Consider the following 21,905-nt stretch of genomic DNA (forward strand, 5'->3'; position numbering starts at 1 on the left):
GGGCATTAAGCAATGCATAATGCCTACAGCCAAAGCACTGAGCTGGTAGGATGGCACCAAGTTCTCTCATTTTCTCTGTCCCAAAAGGTTACAGAAGGCTGCTCATGTCCCCAACTCCTTGGCTTACCGGAGTCATTGGCAGGGCCAGAATGTGACGTGGGCTTGTTCACATCACAGGGAAATACAAACCGAGGTCAAGGAAACCACAACATCTGGAATGTGAGAAAAGGATTTACTGTTAAGGGCTTAATGAACTCTTAAAATAAAGTTCTCAACATTGCTAATTTGTTCAGGCTTCAAAGGGGAATAAAATGAGATGCTGGAAGAAGGTTTTATTGCTCTCCCGAAGAAATAAAACGTGCATCAGAGCTAAAATTAGCAAAGCACAATGACGGTAGAGATAACATCACTTATTTAGCTGATGCTAGGAGAAACTTGTGACTTCTAGGGATTTATGCACAAATTACTGTGGGAAGAGAGAAATGCCAGGTTCTGGGGTGTGCAGCATCCCTGAGCTGATGGGGGTGGCACTGGGTGGGAGATGCCAATGCCTGCAGGCAGCAAGGACTAGCCCAGTTCCCTAGGGCCAGGTGGGTGGAAGGACACCCTTATCTACTTGTTCTAGTTCAAATGGGAAATGCCTGCAGATGCAGTGCTTTGGTTCACATTGGGAACTATTCCTGCAGTGTCCAAAGGGAGACTGCTTAGTTGCAAGGAATGCTGGAACACACACATTTATGCACTCCAGGAACTGTCAGGCACTCAGATCATTGATCCAGAGGAAAGGTAATCCCAAGGAGACTCCTCCATGGTCCACACAGAGGCTGGGACAGGTCCCCAGCACTAACTGTTTTGCTCCTGTGTGCTAAAGCAAGCTGCAGCACAGCTCAGCCACTTGGGCAGGTCGCTGTTAATGTTCCCTCAGGCTATTTCTGAGCAGCCTCCTACAGGCACTGACCCTCTCATTGACTACTCTCTCATAACAGCTTAATCTACCATCAGTCTGGGGGCAAGAAATGGGGTACAGGTATGGGTTGTTCCTTGCTTTACTCGAGCCACATGCCCAACAAACGAGCAGTAAAAAATCCACCTGGCAACTCACACTTCCCTCCTGCAGGATGCTGAGCATGATGGTCTTGTTCCCACAGAGCAGGAGAGCAAATGCTTCTCTGCAAAGGCACCACTGGCTCGATCCCTAGTCTTCTCATGGTGCAAGTCAGACACAATTCCACTTAAATCATGGGAGTTTCTGCTGTGCAGGGACTGGAAACGAGAGACTCGGGTCCCCGGGATCAGGATCTAATTAGGATTGCCATTCACTTCCCTGCTTTCAGCAAGGGGCCATCTATCATCCGATAATTGAAGCTGCAATAATTTCTGATGCCCAGGCCAGGAGGTTAGTGGAACAGGAGCACGTGGAGCAGCAACAGGGCAATTTCCCCAACACAACTCTTTGTCAGGATTTCAGTAGCGCTGATGACCTTCTTTTACCTTCATCCATCAATACAGCTGCCTATGGCTTCCATGACCACACTGAACTGCACATCAGCTCTGCTGGAGGTGAAAAGGGGCACTGGTACCCAACACAACACCTTGTCCTGCTCTGCTGTGAGCAGCAGGTGGGGGATTGGCCTCGTGAGATCCTGATGCTACATCCCTCAGATGCAGCATCCCAGGATAGTCACTCACAAAGCCCCAGCAAAGTCCTTCTCTGCAATAGAAAAGCCAATATTTTCCCTGAATCCATTGTGTTTTGGGCTTCCTGGCAGTATGGAAAATACATGAAATTAACACATCAAAAAACAGCGTTGCAGTGTACATTGGAAGTGTTGGTTTGGGGTATGAATGCCCACCCTGCCACTGTACCACCACAGATGGCAGTAAATATCCTCAACCTCCATGCTCATGCCTAAGAGGTGAATACCTCACTGGTACTGATTTACTCTTTCCCAAACCTCACAACCCATTACAGCATCCTCTGGGTAAGGATCTCCAAGGATATCACCACCATCTAGCTATGGCTCAGCTGCAACAAGAAAATGTGTTGAAAATGTGTCAAAGTGATTTCAGGGAGGAAGGAAGAAGGAAAAAAGAAAACAAACAAACAAACAAACAAAAAAAAAACAACAAAACTCACATGAGTTTAATCTATTTTCAAGCATAAGCTCATAACATATTATTTGGGGAAGATTAATTGACTAACACTCAGTATTTGTTCACAGTACCTAGGATGCTACTGACGCTCCAGTTGGGTTCCTTTTGTCCCCACTCTGAGGATGGCTGTGGCCATGGTCTCATGGCAGAACAGGAGCAGGATCTTCACCCTCCCTGTTTCTCCTCCATGCAGAAAAATGGCAAAAATTAGCAGGGGATTAGCTCATACATTAAATAATGCTGTAAAACACTTCTATGGCGCTACTTCCAGGGGCTTTAAAGATGACTATTCAGGACATCTAGAGCTCAGGGTAAAACAGATATATGCACTTCCTTTTCTTTTTTTCTTTAACAGTAACATTAGCTTTAAACAACAAAGATTTCAACTGATTGCAGGGAAGCAAAGCACCGGCATGTACAGTGAAATCATTCTCTACCAAATACAAAATATTGTAAGTATGATCACGTCATAATAATTACCTAATCCCTATTATTTTGCTTTTAGAATATTTACTTAGGCTCGGGTTACTAAAATTTCCAATAATATGGGCCCTGCTGTCATGGCTCTTTATCCATCTGAATCGTGGTCTCTTGTAAACAGTTCTGTGATCTGATTCCCATCGGGACAAGAGTTGTAAAAGGCTGGGGATTTGCGATGGATTTACACGTATACTGTTTCAGTTAAGTTACCAAGGTCGACTTAACAGCCCTTTTCCTCCGACTCTTAAATACATTTGCCACCCAACCTCCTTCTGCAACATTCAAGGAAATGGGAGCTGTGATCGCAAAGGGTGCTTGTACTCCACTCCAAGCTCCCATTTACATTCTTTCAACCACAGGTGAGATTTCATTTTGTTGCTTTCCTTAAAAAAATGCCAAGCTTTGTGGAGTTGCTAGAAAGCCACTCTTGCACATATGCACGTGTGCAAATTGCAGGTTTCCTTAAGTTTTTCAAAGGTCACTCTGCTTCCCAGTGTTCAGAAAGTAACAGCATGCCGTGCTGGCTGCTAGGTTGTGCCGCAGATATTAGCACGGCCTTCTGGAGCCCATGGTTTGCTCTCAGGAGGAACATATCGGGTTACTGACCCAGTAATAGGCAGGTCTTGCTAAGAGCAGGGCTCCTCCAGACTAAACACAAAACAAACAAACATCGACGCCCTTCCATTACCTGGGACGTTCTTGGTAATGTTCCACCAGTGGGGCTTGCGGTGATTGTGCAGAAATGTACTGATAATAAAGGTAAATGAAACCCACAGCTAGTTCTCAGCTCTCAATGACTGGTTTGATTGTTTCGTTCGCTTGGCAAACCATTTCTTTTCTAAATGTTATTTCAGCCACAGATATAATTTCTCTAACACTGCAGAAAGAATCAGATTAAAATATGATACAGAAGCAGCACTTACCTTGGGCTGATTAATATGCTTAAGCTGTTACCATGCCACCATGCTTAAAAGCATAAAGATACGCTTTTCTACACCAGTCTATATATATTGATACCTCCTGTGTGCCAGGAAAACCTCTTTGATTAGTCACACTAAACCACCGCTTAAGTGGTATGAATTTCTCAGGCCTGCACTTTCCATAATCAAGTAATAAATTCTGGGACTAATCATACGCGGCGCTGTCTCTTCCCTGCCACGCGCAAAGAAATTCATCAGGAGTTTCTCTAACTGCAGGGAAGCTTCAACACTTCAGGAACTGAGGGTGCAGATGATAGCTCAGAGGAAAACTTGTTGTAACACAGACTGAAGGCTGTGCACCATCACATGTGTTTCGGGAGGGATTTTTGTTTGGGCACCAGTTTCTCTCTGGTCCTACTTTCATCAGTGCTGCTTTTTCATGGGAGAGAAAACCTTTGGTTGAAACCAAAGTGCTTTTAAAATAAAAGCAGTGGGGATTTTCCTCTTCTCCCAGCTCGCCAGGCCATGAGGCACAGACACCACGGTATCATACAACCCGAATTTACTTTCTCTGAGGACCATCTTTCAGAGCTCCCAGTAGCAGCTTTGGACATGTGTGTGATGTCCGAGCTCAGGAGCTTGCAGTGAATATCTGAAACCAAAGGGTCTGCAGAGTGCTCCTCAGCCCTCAATGACAACATTCTTCAAAACTGCGCGTGAAATTTAATCTAATTCTTTTGTACTCATGTTACCATACACTTGGCTTAAACGTTGCATTTTTAAGCCAAAATGCAAAGTTAATCTATCATAATGCCCCTCCAGGTGAGATTTATTATAGACCACTTTCTAAAACCAGTGTGCTCGATGTGCATGTGCATACCATATTCATCTTATTATTATCCAGTTGAAAAATTCCCAGTGTGTGCAACGCCTCAGATATAATAGCAGGCATGCCAACAGAATATGACACTTATGCTAATCTGCACCCTGCTGTGGAAAAACATACACAAGGATTCCATTACCACATTCATTAGGCTGCAGTGCACTTCATCTTGAATAGGGATTATGAACTATAATAGAGTGAAAACAGTTGATTGAATCCACTTAGCCAAATCTCTATGACATCAGCCAAATATTTCAGCGTGAGGAAGAGGAGGAGCCGAACCTTTGCCTGGCTCCAACCCTCCCTGATGCTTTTTTGTTTTGGGGGAGAGGGTTTGGGGACTGCTGAGGTCCTGATGACACTTGGCACTAACAAACATTGAAAGCTGCCCAGGAGTTAGGTGAGAGTAACGTGACACGGTCACAGGGACTTTGCAAACATGTGCACTGGGACTGGTTTTGCATGGATTCTACCAAATTCTGCACGCACCTGTCATAAGCTTTCTTGGCACCAATGGAAAGGATTTCCAAGCCAACCATACGTGCAGCAAAAAATGCCAGTGACATCATTACACCACTTAGATGGTAATCATAGTCAGATGACAAAAAGATGTCCATTTCCATGTCCAGGTTTCCCAAGTATGCTTTGAGTGGATATTCAATTTTTGCTCCTACACAGCACAGTGTTGCCTGACAGCCTGCCTTTCTTGGCACAAAACTGGACTCGAACTATTTAAAATATTGTCAGAAATAATAAAGAATGGAATACAAGTTACCACTCGAGAAATGTTTTGGAACTTAGTCATGTCCAGAAGAAAAAAAGAAAAAAGAAAAGGAACAAAGCTTTCCCCATGCACAAGATTCTGAATATGATAATAAAAACCTTCTGTGCTCAGCGTTTAGTCATTTCTGGGACTCTCTTGTTTATATACTTCCTTTTCATGTAGCAACTAAACAGGAAGTTCCTGTTAGCAGCAGCGTAATGTAACCAAAGGGAGAATTGCTGAGACTTCTGACAGACGCTGTTTTCTCTGCTCCTTCTATTTTTTCTTTCAGCTTAAAAAGAAAAAGAACAGAAAAAAACAGAAAGATTCATCAAACCACTAAGTATATCCAGTATATCTAAACTTTGTTTTGCTTGTGTGCACCTGACCTGCATTGCACGGTACTTACTGGAGGCCCCTGCTGAGCTCACATCCCCTGCACTTCTTTTTCTAGCCCAATTTTGGCAATGCTGGAGGTGGCTCTGGTGGGATAGATGAACCCAGCAGCATCCAGCAGCATTCTGGGGTGGAGATCAGCCCATTGTGGTGGAGCAGGTGGAGATGGCAAGGAAAGACCCGAGCCCTTCCCTCTCAAAAATGTATGGAAGAGAGCTGATGGATAAAGGGTGTTTGGAGGCTCCAAGAAGGAGTACAGATAATATTCTGAGGAGATGGATGGATGGAGCAGATGGGAAGGCTGGGTACAAATAAAGTTTGGTGGTAGCAGTCCCGTGAAGGGCAAGGGGACAGAGATGAGATGGGGCTTGGCAGTGGGGCAGCTGAGAGGGACTGGCCAGTGGGGGTCCAGATGAAGGACAGTCCTGGTTTTGGAGTCTCAGAAGGAAAAATGAACTCCTAGATAAGAAGCAGCTTACAGAAAGGCAAGGCACCAAGAGCCAAACCCAGCTCACATTGCTGAATGTCAGCTAACCATCCTCAGGCAGCAGTAAGGGCTGCAGGGCTCCAGGGATGTGCAGCAGGGCCTGGGCTTAGAGCTGGTGCTATCACGCTGCTGAGTTTTGACTTGTAAGTTATTAAAAGATACCCCATGTATGGAATTGCTGAGCCAGTAGAGTCGCTAATGCTGTCACTGCAGATGGCCTTGGGGTCCAGCCCACCACCTCACAAACCTCTGCTGGACTCAGGGTTTGCCATTAACCCACACGGGCTAAATCTGTTGCATGGCATTACTTCCTATACCCCCACAGCCATGCTCCAGGATCAAGCATTGGGTTTCTGCACAAATACAGGTACATACTGGGGAAAGGATGCTGAGCGCTATGTGAAAGTGCAGTTTCAGTGTTTTATGATGCCAAAACTTTCACCTATAGGTCTGGTGTTCCTGGAGGAAGGTTTCCTAGTGGCTTCAGAGGAAAAAGGTCTGTGGCCAGCAGCGAGCAACCCCCAGAATGAGCACTGTGTGAGCTCCCAAAGGAAACACAGCTCTCAGGGACAGCACAAGAGAAGAAAAAGAAGCGTCACTAAATATCTAAAACACTTAATTTAGCAGAGAGAGGGAACAAACTCTGGGGAGGATCTTTTCCTTTAGCTGAGGTCCAGCTTCTATTTTTCAACTTTGAAAGATAAGTGGAAGCATCAAACAGGTTGAACGAGGCACTGTTTTCTTGCTACAGGAACATGGCCCTTTGCACCGAGATTGTAATACAATCCATCCTCTCTGGGACTGCAAATGCTACAGTGCAAAACTGTGTTTGAAAACCTCTTTTATCATTCATCGTCTCCAGACTGAAATCATTTTTGACAACCTCTGCAGAAAACAAGCAGCTTTCTGGCTACTGGCGAGCCGATTAAAGGGAGGAAACACATGTTCACTGTCAGACAGAGCCCCTGGAGAAAGCATTGACAACCTTTTAACCTCCTTTCCCAGTGAAAGTGCCCAAATGTTTCTCTGGAATAAAACCCCAGCATTGTTTTAAGCATCTTTTCATTTAATGCACTGTATTTTTCAAGATATGTTAAAAGTCAGGGAATTCCATTTTAATGGGGAGATTTCCAAATCTGTTCAATTCCCATGCAAATGGTAATGCAAACAGTTACTAATGAGAAATATCTTTCTATGGACCAATTTTTTTTTTTCTCCTCTTTCTTCTTCCTTTTATTTCATTTTCTTTATTTTCCCCCCTTACTGTCTGACCACAGGTTAAATGCCAACACATTGAAAAGTTCACTAACCTTTGCAGTGATTTCTCAAAACAAGCCAAAAAGCCGCAGGAGTGAAATTTTCTGAACAGTAGGAAGGCTGACTAGCAGACATTATTAGCACTTTGAGCATTCAAATCTGGCCATGGAAACTTCTGTGAGTTACAAGATGCTGGGGCAGGAAGCACCACACATTACCAATGTATTTGTTATCAAGGGAGCCGGTTTCCACTGTATTTAATTATCAGCAAGAGGGGAAAATAAATTTGCTTTTCAGAAGTAGAACGAGGATTTTTTTATTATTATTTTCTTTTTCTTTTTTTTTTTTCCTAGAAGAAAAAAGAAAAGGCCTTCGGAGCAATTGGTCTGGCTCTTTGTAGATACAAACGTCCACTCAGAGGTTGTTTAACATTTAACCTTGCTATTTTTACCTTAATATCAGCAGCTGGAATAGTTCTGTCTGTTTTGATAAAAACAAGACTTTTTTTCCATGTTGCATATTTGCTTTTACAGCTGAAAGGAACTGTTCCAGCTGAAGTAGGTAACTATAAAACTGCAGCGGTCTGAGCCGCCTGGGAGACGAGGAGATTATTTGATTAAATGTTCCTGTAAGTAACTGCACACGGCACTGCCCAATATTTGCTAATGAAAGATAAAAGGCTGCAAGCTCTGCAGGTATGACGTCCCATGGGGGTTTGCTTCTCCCTTCCAAAAGCCCCAGCTCTAACCATAGTCCACAGCACTGCTGTGATTTCACCCCCGGGTTTTGTGGGGATCACGGCTTGGCCAATGATGGGGGCAATATGCAATTTCCAGCATCACCCCAAGAGGACTTCTTCTGTTTTGGCTTCTTGTTTAATTTCTTCTAAAATAGCTTCATGCCAATAACTAGACTTAAAGCTGTCCAAATCACATCTCTAAACTGCTAATTCTCTTCAGTCACTTCTGTGGCTACAGATAAATGCAGAAATCCAGAGTTTACTTTCTTCTGCTTTAGGCATATATAGCCGACCCTTCTCTCCGTGGATAACTGCAAGCAGGTGGGTGTAATCTCTGTTCTGTTTAGCCACTGTTCAAAGCTTATTTTCTGAAAAATGGCCTTCTGTCCTGCTTTGAAGAAGCCCAAACCCCCTACTTCTCATATTGACAGTTTGTCTGAGCAGTTATTTATTCCAGGCATGCTTACACTTGTCTCATTTCATCCTCCTGATACTGACTTTGCCTTGCATGATTTATCCACTGGATTCAACCAGTATGCATGGAGCCACCTTCCCTTTGTTCATCCCAACAAGCCACTGCTCAGTCTTCCTTTCAGCTAAGCTAAGCAAGGGTTTCCTCACTCCTACCCCTGCAGGGCCTTCCTACACTGCTTGTTGAGCTTCCACTTAGGTCTTATAACCACCCATTGCTCTTTGGGGTCAAAGAACTCCACAAGGCAGCTCCATTCTGTTGGCATGAAAATACATTTGCAAATATCTTTTAATTGGTATAGGCTAGCAAGAGGCTGAGCTTGACTCTTCCTCATCATTATTTATTGGTGTAAATGCAGAAGTAATTCATTGTTACTACCACATCATTATTTGCCAACATAAGTTTATAAATAATTCAGTGATATTCACATTACTATTACCTATAATACCATGAATTAGAGGAATAAAAAAAAAATCATAGTGGTTACCATTAAAAAGTCAACATTAATCAGTGTTTGCCTCAAAGTTCTGTACGAGATAGCATAGGCTGCTCAGCCCTCAGAATAGGAAATAAATGTGGTGCCTCAGATACCACAGTATGGGAACAGTTGGCAGATGCCGCTTCTAAAACGGTAACCACTGTAACTAGAAATTTAATTGGAAAGTGCATTGTAGCATGCTTGTTAAATAACTGTGGCTTTACACTTTTCTAAGTGCTCACCTAAATTATCCAGCCGCAACATCTTCAGGGAAACTTGTCCACAGAAATTCCTCAAAGAGCAACCACATCCCACATGGGATTCTGCAGGAACCATCTTTCCCTATACAGAAAGGAGGACTGTACCAACCCCATCATGGCCTGCTCGATCAGGACCTGCCTTGTTGCTGAATTCAGTTGGTTCCCTATTGACTCCTCTTACTACTAAGCTCCACTTGAGGATAACGCATATCTGATGCAGCTTATGGTCACTCCTGACCAAAATTTTAAGACTGTAGGTGCATCACTATGGATCTTACTGTCATCTCACCAGAAATTAACACTTAGACACATTTATATGCAGATTTATATAAGCTCTTTACACAATACTTGGGTAGAAGAGGAGAAACACAAAACTCATGGAATGCTCTTAAGAAAAAAAAAAAAGTATTATTCTTCTGCTCAGCTACTCCTTTTCCACAGCCCATCCCTGCTTTTCTCTCATAGAGCGTATGCACACAAACTCTTCTTCAGCTCTCAAAGCTGTCAGGAAATTATGCTTTCTATGACCATGGTAAAGTCTACAGGGATCAAGATCCAGAGTGAAGAGTGATGATAGAACCCTTCCATTTCTTGAAGGCTTCCTGAATACACGAGACATTACAAAGCCTTTCTTCGACATCCCATCCACATCTGCTCAAATGACATTTTATGCTGTGAAAAGAGAGCTGCAGCAAAAGCCATTCATTGCTCCAGCATCCCTTTAAAATTTCTGTATGGTCATGCAGTGAGTACTGAAAGCAACAGCCCTCACTTTCTTTGGTGCACTTCATCAAGGAAGATGCAACTGCTACATGTGGTATATTATTTATCAGATAAATCAACTACGTTTCCATATGCAAATCTCATGCTTATATATTTAGAGAGAGATTTCAGGCTTAAGCTGCACAGGTCAGGGCAGGGATGAACCAAAGTGCTGAAAAACAGAAGAAATTGCATTTATTTTACTGGGTTGGGATCGAGCCCTTCATATACAAACACATGTACACATGTTATTCCCACTTCATGCTACCCAGCTCTCACACTCAGTTTCTGAAATACCCAAAGTCGGTAAAGAAAAAGGCATCCTTCTGGGATTGCCATTGACAAAGTTCCATGGTCCCTGTGGAGACAATGAGCCGCCTTACAGCTTTTCCTTGCATATAAATTAATATAAGGGAGTTGCCCGGTACCAAAAAATGTGAACTCAATGACTTCAGGACTGTTTCTCACAGCTGATGCATACAGCCTTCTTTTTCTTCCCTAACCTAAAACTTGAAGAACAAGATGCAGAGCTCGGATTCTTCCTCAGGCTCTTACTGAGCGTTGATACCAGTCACTTCTCCCACACCCTAGTAAAACGTGTTTTTTAAATACAAAGTTTCATACAAATATGCATCTTAAAAGAAACTGAACACTGACTGAAGTTTGCTTGATGAAACTGTCTGTCACAAGTCCTGATAACACTGACAATAGCAAGGAATTCGTTTATTGCACTTTGGCTAATTAAACCTGAGAAAGCACAGAAGAAAAAGGCAAATTAACCAAGAACCACCTCAAAGCTCAGGAAACCTTTTAGTGGCTTGGAAAAAAAATCAGCTAGTGCCTTTCCATACTTACCCAGCTCCAAAACTCCTTGGCTTTCACTGTTTTTTCTCCCTCATGTTTCCATACACCACATACCCCAGTGGTATCTTACAGACATATGAGAAGCACCAAAAACCCTATGATGAAGCCTGTCTGTAGCATTTCCAGGCTTATCTGGGAGTCATTAGGAATTAGTATTTGGGAGAAGCCCCAGAAATTAGTTACCATATTTTTGGAGGGTTACCTTCCAGTAAACAAGACCAAACCCAAACACAACTTCATCATCGCAGCCAGGCTGTGCCTGGGAGATCAATATAAGTGGTGATATGCAGATCGCTGCATGGACAGGATCCCATTGGACTCGAGGTCAAATGGTTCCCATTAGATGTACTGTCACACCTCTGTGCTGGGGACGAGTGAAATACAGGCTGCTGGCCCTGGGCTGTAATTCACCTCGCTATAGCATGAGCCTTACCTGGAACTCAGTGCTTTATGCCTTAATAATATATCTGTTACAGCTATGCTGTGCAATGCTTAATTAAAGTGATATTTTCTTTTACTTGAATAATCTCCGACTGTTTTATTGTCATTTGACATTAAATTGCAATTTGCCATGCCATGTACATTTCTGCACACGTTGTCAATATGATCATAAAGGCACCATTATTGACCACGAACATAATACTTACTGAGTGCCTTGAGAAAACACCATGATTTTTAAAGTTCTGCTTTCTCTTTTCTGTTGTTAAACCTCAATCGCTTTGCTTTCTTTAAAGCTCTTTGCTGCCCAATAACTCCAAGTGCGAACAGAATTTAATATTCAGTTGTCATGCACGGCTCAGCTCTCACCCCAGCGCTCTGTGAACTGTATGCAAGCCTGGGTCAGCCCTTCCCTGGTGTGCACCTTGTCACCATGTGTGCTTAGGATACCTCTGTTCCCTCCGTGCCACCTCTGCCCCTTCTGTGAGAGCCAGCAGAGGGAGAGCCAGCGTCAGGGCACCAGCACTGGGCCCCTGCTCCCCTCTTGGTCTCACAGATTGAGTTCAGGCTCCCTCCTTCAGGCTACATGAATCACTTCTGCTATGAACTTGTGACCCTGCAATGCAGCACGCTGCTCTAGCAGGACCATACGGCAGCTAATGCGCAGCGACTTTGCCCTGTACAAGCCCCGACGGCCAGCAAGCTGCACCGAATTACTGCAAGGCAGCGTGTATCGCAGCAAGCTCAGCATGCACTGGGAATAAAACGCTTGGGTAGTGTTTCCTAAAGTCGGACGAAAGAGCTAAATCTATGTGCTCTCCTATTTCACTCTGATTGAAGAGGTAAATAAAATAAAATGGGCTTACATGAAAATGTTGTCTGTATTAGTGCCATGTTATTTCTGCTTTACCAGCGAGCTGAAAAAGTTGTTGTATATTTTCTCTGTATTTCCTGCCTTAGTCTTGAATATCTGGAACTGGGCTGGTGTGTTTTCTTAAGTTTGACTACTGCATTCAGTTTGTGTTAAGTTCCATTTCAGCTGGATTTTTCCAAGGCTACCAGTCTGAAATGCAGTGTTGCACAAGAAGAGTTCCTGACTAAAAAATACAATCTGAACTAATTTGGAATTAGCGCGTTGCCATTGCCCCGTGGCAAAGCCAGCTGCCATGGCAAATAAGCATCCCAATGATGCACAGGATAACTTCAGCAGCCCCATGGCCTGGTGTATCAGTTACAGTAGGGTCACCATGAGTCACTCTTCTAATGACTCATCTCATTAAATACTAAGATATTGCTTTGCCATTAGGTATTGTAAGCGGAAAAAATACTTAAGTTCAATTAGGGGTGCATCTTTCACCACAAAAGCTTTAATGAAGTTGCAGCATTACCACAAGTAACCCAGCATGAATATTTCTCTCTCTCTCTTTTTTTATTTTAATGACAAAATCAGGATTCTCATAGAAGTGGCTGGTATGTGTAATTCAATGAGCTCACCTAAATAGTTCGTCTGCGGATCAAAAAAGCAAATTACACTCACCCGAACGGTTCAACTGCGGATCAAAAAAGTAAATTATATAAGTGGATACTGCAAGGCAGAAACATGTGGACACAGCTGTAGTGTCATGTGTCACAGCTCTGCTCTCTGCCAGCTGGCATCGGCACAAAGGCAGGCCAAGCCAAACAATTCCTGTTATTCATAACAGCAAACGTGCATTCAAAATGCGCAGTGCAGGCTCTATAAAATAGCTTGGTATTCAAATGGATCCACACCGCAAGACTGTTCTTTAATCGCACGCTGCTGCACTATGCCTGTAGAACAAAGTGTCCTCGTGGCCCACAGGTTCCTGTCTGTCCTCAGAGCCATGCAGATTGGGTCTGCCCATCCACGGCCTTCTTGTGCTTGGATCTGGCAGCTCCTTCTGCACTTGGTACATAGATGAACACCACTGGTGCATTCAACATGCAGCTTTCAATTAACAAGAGTGCCCAACATACACATCTATGCTTTATCAGAATCAGAACTTCCCCAGCACAGAAAATCATGTTGTTAGGAATTGCGGTTATTGAGAGAGCAAGCAGTTCCACAGACACACTCCTCGGCTGCATTTATATTTAGAACATCAGTACGAAATGCCAGAGGTATTCATGCACTCCTCTACACGGGAACTTCTTCCAAGTATGCAAATGTGCTCCATGTATCCAACCTGAATGGGGACTTCATGATATATGCCCCTACTGGTGGAGAGGAGAGAAAAAAAAAATAGGGAAGAGGGAGTTTCATTCAGCTCTTTTCACTGCTGTTGAGACGAGGCTTACATGGAAATCCCCTTACCCACCCCCCCAGACTTTCTCCATTCCAAATCAAGCCAGAGAAGAAATGATGAGCTTTCCCAGCAAACAGAGCTCCTGGGGCAGGTGATGGGTAGAGAAACCCAGGGCTGCTTGAGTCCAAGTAGGTAGCCTGCAGGGTTGCCCTGCTTGCACTTGGCCCAGGACCAGCCCTTGGATTCTTAACATAGAATCGTAGAATGGGTTGGGTTGGAAGGGACCTTAAAACTTCTCCATCCCCAGCCCCTGCCATGGGCTGGTTGCTCCCCACCAGCTCAAGCTGCCCAGGGCCCATCCAACCTGGCCTTGGGCACCTCCAGGGTTTGGGCACCCACAGCTCTCTGAGCAGCAGTGCCAAAAGCCTCACCACCCTCATCATGAAGAATTTCCTCCTAACATCCTCCTAAAAAACAGGCTTTTATCTGCGCCAAGAGCAAGACTTCTTTTTCCTAGGAAACATAAATAAAAGGCTGTGGATGGAGGCGACAGGAGGGGTGACACAGCTTCTATCACCTTGTTTACAGTAGCCACTCTTTAATGTCTGTTGCCTTGGGTTTGCCAAGCAGCATTCCATTTTTTCCCTTCTGTAAATGTAGACGAGGAAAATTACACTAACACAACTTTTTCCTTTTTTTTCCTTTTTTTTTTTTTTTTTTAAAGTGTGTGTGCACATCATTTATAGCCTGTGCTCTCAAGAAACAGCCTCTTTCCCATCTTCAGGATAATTGGCACATGGGTAATAGGTACCAGACATCCCCCATCAGGCACTGTGGTTTCAATAGGCACATCGTTAAGGTGGCTTACTTAGGCCATGTCTCCTGTTGAATTAGTGGTCTACGGGCCAGTGCCAGGGAAGGGTTTGGGGCCTGTAGGCTGGCTATTGAAACATCTAAACCTTGGCCCCAACCTCAAAAGGAAGTGTGAAATGCCTTGGAAGACATCCCAGTGTTCAGGCTTTCCCCGAGGTTGAAAGCAAAGCTCCTGCAGGCTCCACAGAGCTGTTCCACCCTGAGCTGGAGCAGCATTCAAGGGGAGCTTTCAAGAGGACACCAGCATTTCAGTTTAACCCTTCTCATAACATCCCTTTTAAACTTGTACTATGCTCAGTAATAAAATTGAGTTCCATGTAAACTAGCAGATGTTTCAGCAACAAGGGTTTGGGTTTTTTCCAGGCCAGACACAATTGCTCACAGATGTTACCTGCCACATCCGAGTGATTCTGTCAGGCTTGCTGTTTTGTACTAAACCTGGTGATGAGCACGTTGAAAAGTAGACTGCAAGGCAGGAACGTGTAGCTGCCCACAGCTGACCTGTCAGATCCATCAAGCTGGACCCTCATCCCACATAAGGAAACCAGAAGCAGACTTTTCAGACATACATTGCACATAAAGCCCTGACTGAAACTCCTGCTGAGCCTGTTTATGACAGCATAATCCTCACAAAAACAGGTAATAGAAAATGCTGTTCTTTATTTGACCGTGATATAGTTATCCAATTGCAAAATTGGGTTGACTGCACCGATAGCAATACCTGCTTAATGGGGTCGGGAGGGTCACACATTAAAAAAGGCAATGAAATCTTGAAAACTCCCCGTGACTCCTTTTTTCTCCATATTCAACCCCAGTAGATTTACTGAGCTGTGAAAAAAAGCATCTCTGGAATAGAGACATATTATTACAGCCTCTGACCTGGCAAACAAATGCTTATGCAGTGTGCCTAACGTGATGTGAAGAACTGGAAGAGCTGGAGCCACAGCCCTGGGCTGGCCATGCGCCGGGACACAGCTCACAAGGCATCACAGCCCATGGACCTGGCTGTGCTGAGCAGCCCCAAACCCACTCATGTTGTGAGGTGTGGAATGCTGGGGAGGAGAGAGAAGAAGAAACCTTGGTTCCATCCCTCGCATAGGGGGCTTTTGCTTTCCTCCCTTGCCATGTGAACAAAATGACTTGAGTGAAGAACCCACCATGACATCACCTTCATGTCTCCTCTAAGAAAACAAGATACTTTATGTCCTATTACTTATTTACTTTTCTGCTTTATTACTTCTGCTTGTTTGTTTTCTGATTACGTTAATAATAGCCTATTCATTTTCTGATTCTTTTTCAGTTCATTCAGCCTCACACAGAGAAAATTTCCTCTGGAATGGGAAATGTGGCTCATTACTAAATGTACAACTTACTTACACAGGTAAGACAAAGCAGGAAGCCAAGTGAACTACATGTTGTTGGCCTTAAACGGTTGCAAAGATGCAAAGGACCTGAACTTGGCTGACGCTGACCCAGTGTCCCAAGGGATAATGTTGTATGCAGTTTGGATGCAGCCCTGCATATTCAGGGGGCTAAGCTGGGAAAGGACTTGAGGAAATCGTTTTCTAACTGCATCATAGAATCATAGAACCCTTAAAATTAGAAGGGATCTTTACAGGTCATCTAGTCCAACTCCCCTTGCATTCATAGCCTTTGCACCTTCAATACCCTTCTTATCTGCCAGCCTAAGATGGAGTCTGGAGATGGTTGATGAGGCTGCACACAGCTTCAGATCGCAAAAATTGGTCTGCTGTTTTCTCCTAAGCAGTAACACAAGATAAATCGAGGCTATATTCATACAAAGCTATCTCTTGTTGCAGTTCATTCTGTCTTCCTTAGTTACAAAATATTCACTTTTCTGCTCAGAATACTTCTAGGAAGAGGCTGAGCTCTGTTTTATAACTCAAAACAAAACACTTGGTCAGCATTTTCTGATGCTGCTAATGATCTGGGGGCATCCAAGACATCTGTTGATTTTAATGACGACTGATGCCCTGACATTTTAGGAACAAGTTCACTTGATGCTGAGTACCTAAAAACTCTAGCCAACAGTGAGCAGCATTTTGTTTCAGAGATGGAGTCATGTAAACCCTTACCCAATTTGAGATGGTGGTGGAAGCATCATCAGTGAGAACCTCTCAGTAAGCAATGGAAAAAACTGCAGGAAAATTCAGTTTGGAAGCAGAACACCACTGTAACTCCCCAAGTCCCATTGCCAGGTATACAACTTCAACCCAGCAGCCTCCTGTTTCTACAGACGTTACGGATAAACAGCCTGTGGAGTCCTCTGTGTCATCCAAGTTTGTTTCTTCCTGTTCTCTACTGAAGTGATGCTGAGTGGGCTCCCCATCCCCATCCCATCCGCATCCCATCCCATCCCCATCCCCATCTCCATCCCCTTTCCATCCCATTCCCATCCCCTCTCACACACTGCTTCCCTGGGAGAAACTCAAGGTCTGACAGGCAGTGAGGTCACCCCCAGTCTCGCCAAGGCCTGTGTGCCATTACAATGAAGTAATAATGTATTTATAACACACCTAACCGCTGATGGCTTCTATTCCAGTTGGGGCTTTTTTTTTCCCTCCCCCTGCATTTGCACAGATGTTTTTTGAGAACTGGTCTCCAGAAAGAGCCTTGCAGAAAACAAGCTATGTCTGTTGATTCTGGCTGGCTTTTATAACGATAGTTGTTAGCACGCAGGATTTATGTTTCAAATATCATTTTAATTTCTCGGGCTGCATTTTTAACCACAAAATGTTAATTCAGTGGTGTACTATAAATGCTGCAGCTCCTTTATAAAAATGTAGGACAAGCTGTTTCTAAGGAAATACTCTGAGAGTCTGATTCATAGAAATACGACTCACATACATTTTCCATGGAATTTGCTCTGAAATATGTGTGGAATACATTCTACAATAAATTATGTACTTTTGTGATTCATTAAATCCTCTCTCCCTGCTCACAAGTAGCAAGCTCTTCATTATACACAAAAAAGTGCAATCAGCCAAAACCAGAGACGTTCTCTTTCTTACACTCAGTGGATGCTCTTGTTTCTCATCTTAAAAAAAGAAAAGGAAAGAAAAAAGAAATCTATAAAAGCATTTAGGGAAAGACAGCACATAACTTAAGCTGGCATCCAGCTCTAATTTACACGAAGGCAAATTAAGGATATCTACACAGGTAATTACTTCCGTGTTCAATTTAAGGTGTTAGGGCTCAGAATGACTCTCATAAAAATCACGGTGATTATTAGGAATGGATGACTACCGAAAAAGACATTTCCAGGAAGATTCACTCCAGTGTAATTTTTCCTTCTATCACTTTGTTCCTGCAACACTAACGCTCCTTTTGTGCTGCCTACGAGATACTCTGTAACCTGTGATGCGGTGCTAACCGCATGAATCCTCACAAAAAGAAAGTTTTAAGGTGCATGTTTGTGATGTTCATGTTCCACTTCAGCTCGCAGGTGCTCACATTAGCAGCGCTCACCAATTAGGCAGCAGAAAATATAGCATGTAGCTTACTGGGTTGATGACATTTCAATAACTGCAGCCAACTGGCTGTGCTAGCAGCAAGCCACACACCAACCTCGCAGTCCCTTCAACGGTATAACCTACCCTCTTTGCCCTTGGTAGCATTAAAGTCGTGATGAAAGCACAGATATTGCTGTTCTCATAGAGACTACATCTTTCACCTGCCCTGCGCCACCTGCCCAATAAAATGATTTCTTAAGAATCACCAGCGTCTGGTTTAATCAGTGTTTCTTCTTGCTGGAGGCAACACCTCCCAAACACATCCCGCCCTTTGTCCACCTCCCCATATGCAGTATGGGCAGCAGCCTCACACTAAGTGGGGCCAGGTGGGCTTGGGACCCAGCAGTGGCATGCTCTGTGCATGTCTGCAGCTGTAAAGTGAAGAGGACAGAGGGAGAGGGAAAGCCCAGAGCCTACTATGAAGCCAGACCCCAACTAGAGGTATCCTATGAGCACACATTTTGCAGTCAGAGCCAAGACAAATTCCCCATGCACAAAGGAAAAAAAGAATTATACTTTCACCATTATCTTTAAATGTCCTGTCCCAGCATATCAAACTCATCACATCTTCAGACCATCCCACCATGCTCCATTAGCTTCCAGAAGATGCGAGCCAGCGTTAGCACAACGAACTCCCGGTACAACCATATCATTTCGATTCTTCACACATTTTCTTCCCGTGCTCACAATGCATTCCCTAGCTCCATACAAGTTCCACTGCCACGGGCTACCAGGCTGAAACAAAGCTCGGTTTCAAAGCCCCAGCATAATGGCAAGGCAGGAGGGAACACATGAAAGACCTGACCGTGGCCATGCTGTGCCTCCAGATCTCCAAGCTGAGCATGTGGGCTCAGCCCCGCTGCTGGGCAAGTGGCATTGAAGTGCCACCTCTTGAAGAACAGCATGGTGAAGTGGGGCAGGCTGCCAGCCCAAAAACCATCACCATATAAAAACCCTAAGGCCCCTGCAGCCAAGTCTGCTTTTGTCCCATGTTTGCTTCTACTAAGGCAAGTTGGGAAATGGGCCAGCAAGGGGCCAGCATTCAGGGAAGGGAGTGTCTCTGGGGGTGGTTGGGATCCTGGGTCATGGCTGCTATGCTATGAGACTTTGGGACAACATTAACAGAAGTAATACTGTTAGAGAGCAGCCCAAAACATGACATTTCTGGCAGGGGATGAGGAAAGGGGGTAGCAGCATCCTCGCCAAATAATCCCCTAGTGGGCCATGTGATGCCTAGATGTGCAGGACTGGGGAGGCAGTGGCTGGACAGAGAAATAGTTCAGAAGTCAGACCGTAAAAGTATCCACAGAGTGCTCTCTGACAGAAAGAGAAGTGCAGAAGGAGAAAGAGGGTAGCAGGAGGAACACTTTTCCCCACTTGAGAGATTGTCGGTCCAAGTTGTGTTTCAGCCAGCACCACTTTCCCTGGTGAGTCTGGATCTGACTTCTCGCTCCCTGCACCTTGCCTAGTCATTTGCAATTGTACAGAGCCAAGCCAGAAATAAATACAATCTTCAAATTTGGCAGCATTTTGCACCTCTTCAGTTAATGCAAAACAGAGCTACGAGGTTGGCCAATTCTTTTCCTCTGGTGAGAAAAAACACGTATGGCACCAGTGTAACCATCTGTTGAGTATTCCACTTGGAGAAAAAAAAAAAAAAAGGATGGCTACTGAGGAGCGGTGCTATCCCAAAATACCATTTAGAGGGGAATGTGGGCCCAAAGCACAGGGCTGAAGACAAGAGGGTACTGTAGTGTGGCTGCTCTGTGTGCAGGGCTGCTCTGCTCCTCCTGCTGCTCTCAGGATTCTGAATAATGAAACAAATTACACAACCGAAACACAACAAAGCCAAAACTTTTTTACAGTGCTAAACTGAACAGACTGGTTTGAGTTCTTACATCTCCCGAGCACTTACAGGCACCTGCAGAAGAGCATAAGGACTGGCATAACATGGAACAAACCATCCCAAAGTAAATGCATCACAATAGAACAGATTTCAGTGGAGCTTTCAAAAGCAGTAACACAAAGTCCCTACAAGGAGAAGTTATCAACCAGAAATCTAAAAGGCAAGGAAGGTTTGAGGGCAAGGTTTTAAGAGAACCACAGACTCAGCAGCAAACTCCCAGGACACAAAAATCTGGTAGGGGAAGGAAGGGAAAACTTTTCTCAGTTCAGCCTGACCCAGATTTAAGTGTTTATTTCTTGCAAAACCAAAACAAACACAAATTTGTTTGGCTTGTGAAGGAAATGTTCCATTAGACCTGAAACAAAACATTTTGTTACAGATACTTGTAAGCAAAGAACCTGAAGGCTTTTTCACACCACTGCTGCTGCTTTATTCTGATTCCATGCGCAGTGATGCTGCTTAACCTTTCCTGGATACGAGGCCCATGTAACCTTTCACGTACAAATAGGTAAAAGGAAAAACAAACTTTCTCACTCTTAGTGGGGAGGGGGAAAATGAATGCCTTTCCCTCCCTCCTTCCCTTCTTCCCTTTCCTTCCTCCCTCCCTCCCTCCCTCCCTCCCTCCCTCCCTCCCTTCCTTTCTTCCTAATGAAGTGGGGCATCCCCATATAAGAGATCAACTTTGGCTTCTCTCTCTCTCCAAAAGAAACTGCCTGAGGGCTGAAGTCCCTCACTCAGGACTAACCATGCATTCCAATGCCACTAGGATTGATCTTGATTCTAAAGTCTCATGTATCTTTGCAAGTTATCTTAACCCACCAAGTCTGAAGCAGGGTTACCAACCATTTCTTTCAGTGAGTTTGCCCCTTTGCCACATGTAACTAAACATTCATGAAGAGGCAGAGGGTAGAGGTATGATTATGAGAGGCATCACTTTTGGATGAATACAAAGAGAGATGAAAAGGTGGAGAGCTCTACAGCAAGCCAATTGGGTGGGGAGGTTGGGCAGAATAGAGCAAGAGTCAGTGTGGGTATATTGAGAGTCCAGAGAGCCAGCAGTGGAAATAAATGAGGTTTAATTGAGAGGAGAATCCAGCATCCCACAGTGTCCATGGGAGCCATGGTCCATCAGCTCTGCCATTAACCCTTCTGAGGGATGAAGTGACATGGGCTGAGTAGGACATAAAAACTCCGTTTGCTAGATGTGCCACTAAGTATTTCATCACAGCCATGGGATGCTTAGGCAGAGCTCCTGTATCCTGTCCTGATGTGGAGTTCTACCTAACACTGAAGAACTCCCTTCAATACATCAAAGGGAAAAAGTCGGTGGGAAAGTTATGAAAGATGACATGCTACATTTTAGGCAAGCCAACTGGGGAAATGGCAAGCACAGAGCAATATTACAGCCTATCAAGGCACAGAGGTCTTCATGAGGGTACAAACTTCACAAAACTCACCATCTGAATAATGGGGTTGAAAATGCATTTAAAGAAAAAAAAAAAAGAGATGGAAAGGATAGAATTCCTCTGCCTTGTGACTGCAGGCACTGGCCAGGAATGCTCAAGGCACTTGGATTTCAGCTGACAGACAGAGGCAGGATGAAACCTTATGAAGGCGCTCAAATAACAGATTACTGCCAAACACTGACATGACCCAAAACCTATTGCTAGCCTAATTTTAAAAAGGAAGGAAGGCTGTTGCGTGTAAGGAGAAAAAGAAAATAAAAAGCTGTTCTGTGAGATGCAATGAGAAATTGTTCTGACTTCAGCAAGCATTTTAATTTCCTAATGCAAACAGGGAACTGAGCAGCACTGTGCTGATCTTGCTGATGTACAATATGTCCAACATCCCTGGAAGGAGAATTTTCTTGCGTGATGTTGAGCTGGGCTTTGGTGAACATGAATTTAGTGGGAAAAAGATGTCGTACTGTCAAAGGATTTTGCAGGCTAGACCTTCCTGGGTAATTAACCGAGCAG

The 21,905-nt window shown here is 44.2% G+C and overlaps 1 long non-coding RNA gene across 2 annotated transcripts in view; it reads right to left on the reverse strand.

The window, feature by feature from the left end:
* The window catches only part of LOC107310689, a 139,766-nt gene that overhangs the window by 10,935 nt on the left and 106,926 nt on the right, over positions 1–21,905 (reverse strand). The window contains exons 4-5 of one of the 2 annotated variants that reach the window (XR_001553684.2): positions 2,226–2,337; positions 128–212 (exon numbers count right to left, since the gene is read on the reverse strand). This is a non-coding gene — a long non-coding RNA (uncharacterized LOC107310689). The remainder of the gene's footprint in view (positions 1–127; positions 213–2,225; positions 2,338–21,905) is intronic. The other variant, XR_001553685.2, reaches the window with a different exon arrangement.

Source organism: Coturnix japonica, chromosome 3 (genome assembly GCF_001577835.2).
Source record: "Coturnix japonica isolate 7356 chromosome 3, Coturnix japonica 2.1, whole genome shotgun sequence".
Taxonomy (NCBI): domain Eukaryota; kingdom Metazoa; phylum Chordata; class Aves; order Galliformes; family Phasianidae; genus Coturnix; species Coturnix japonica.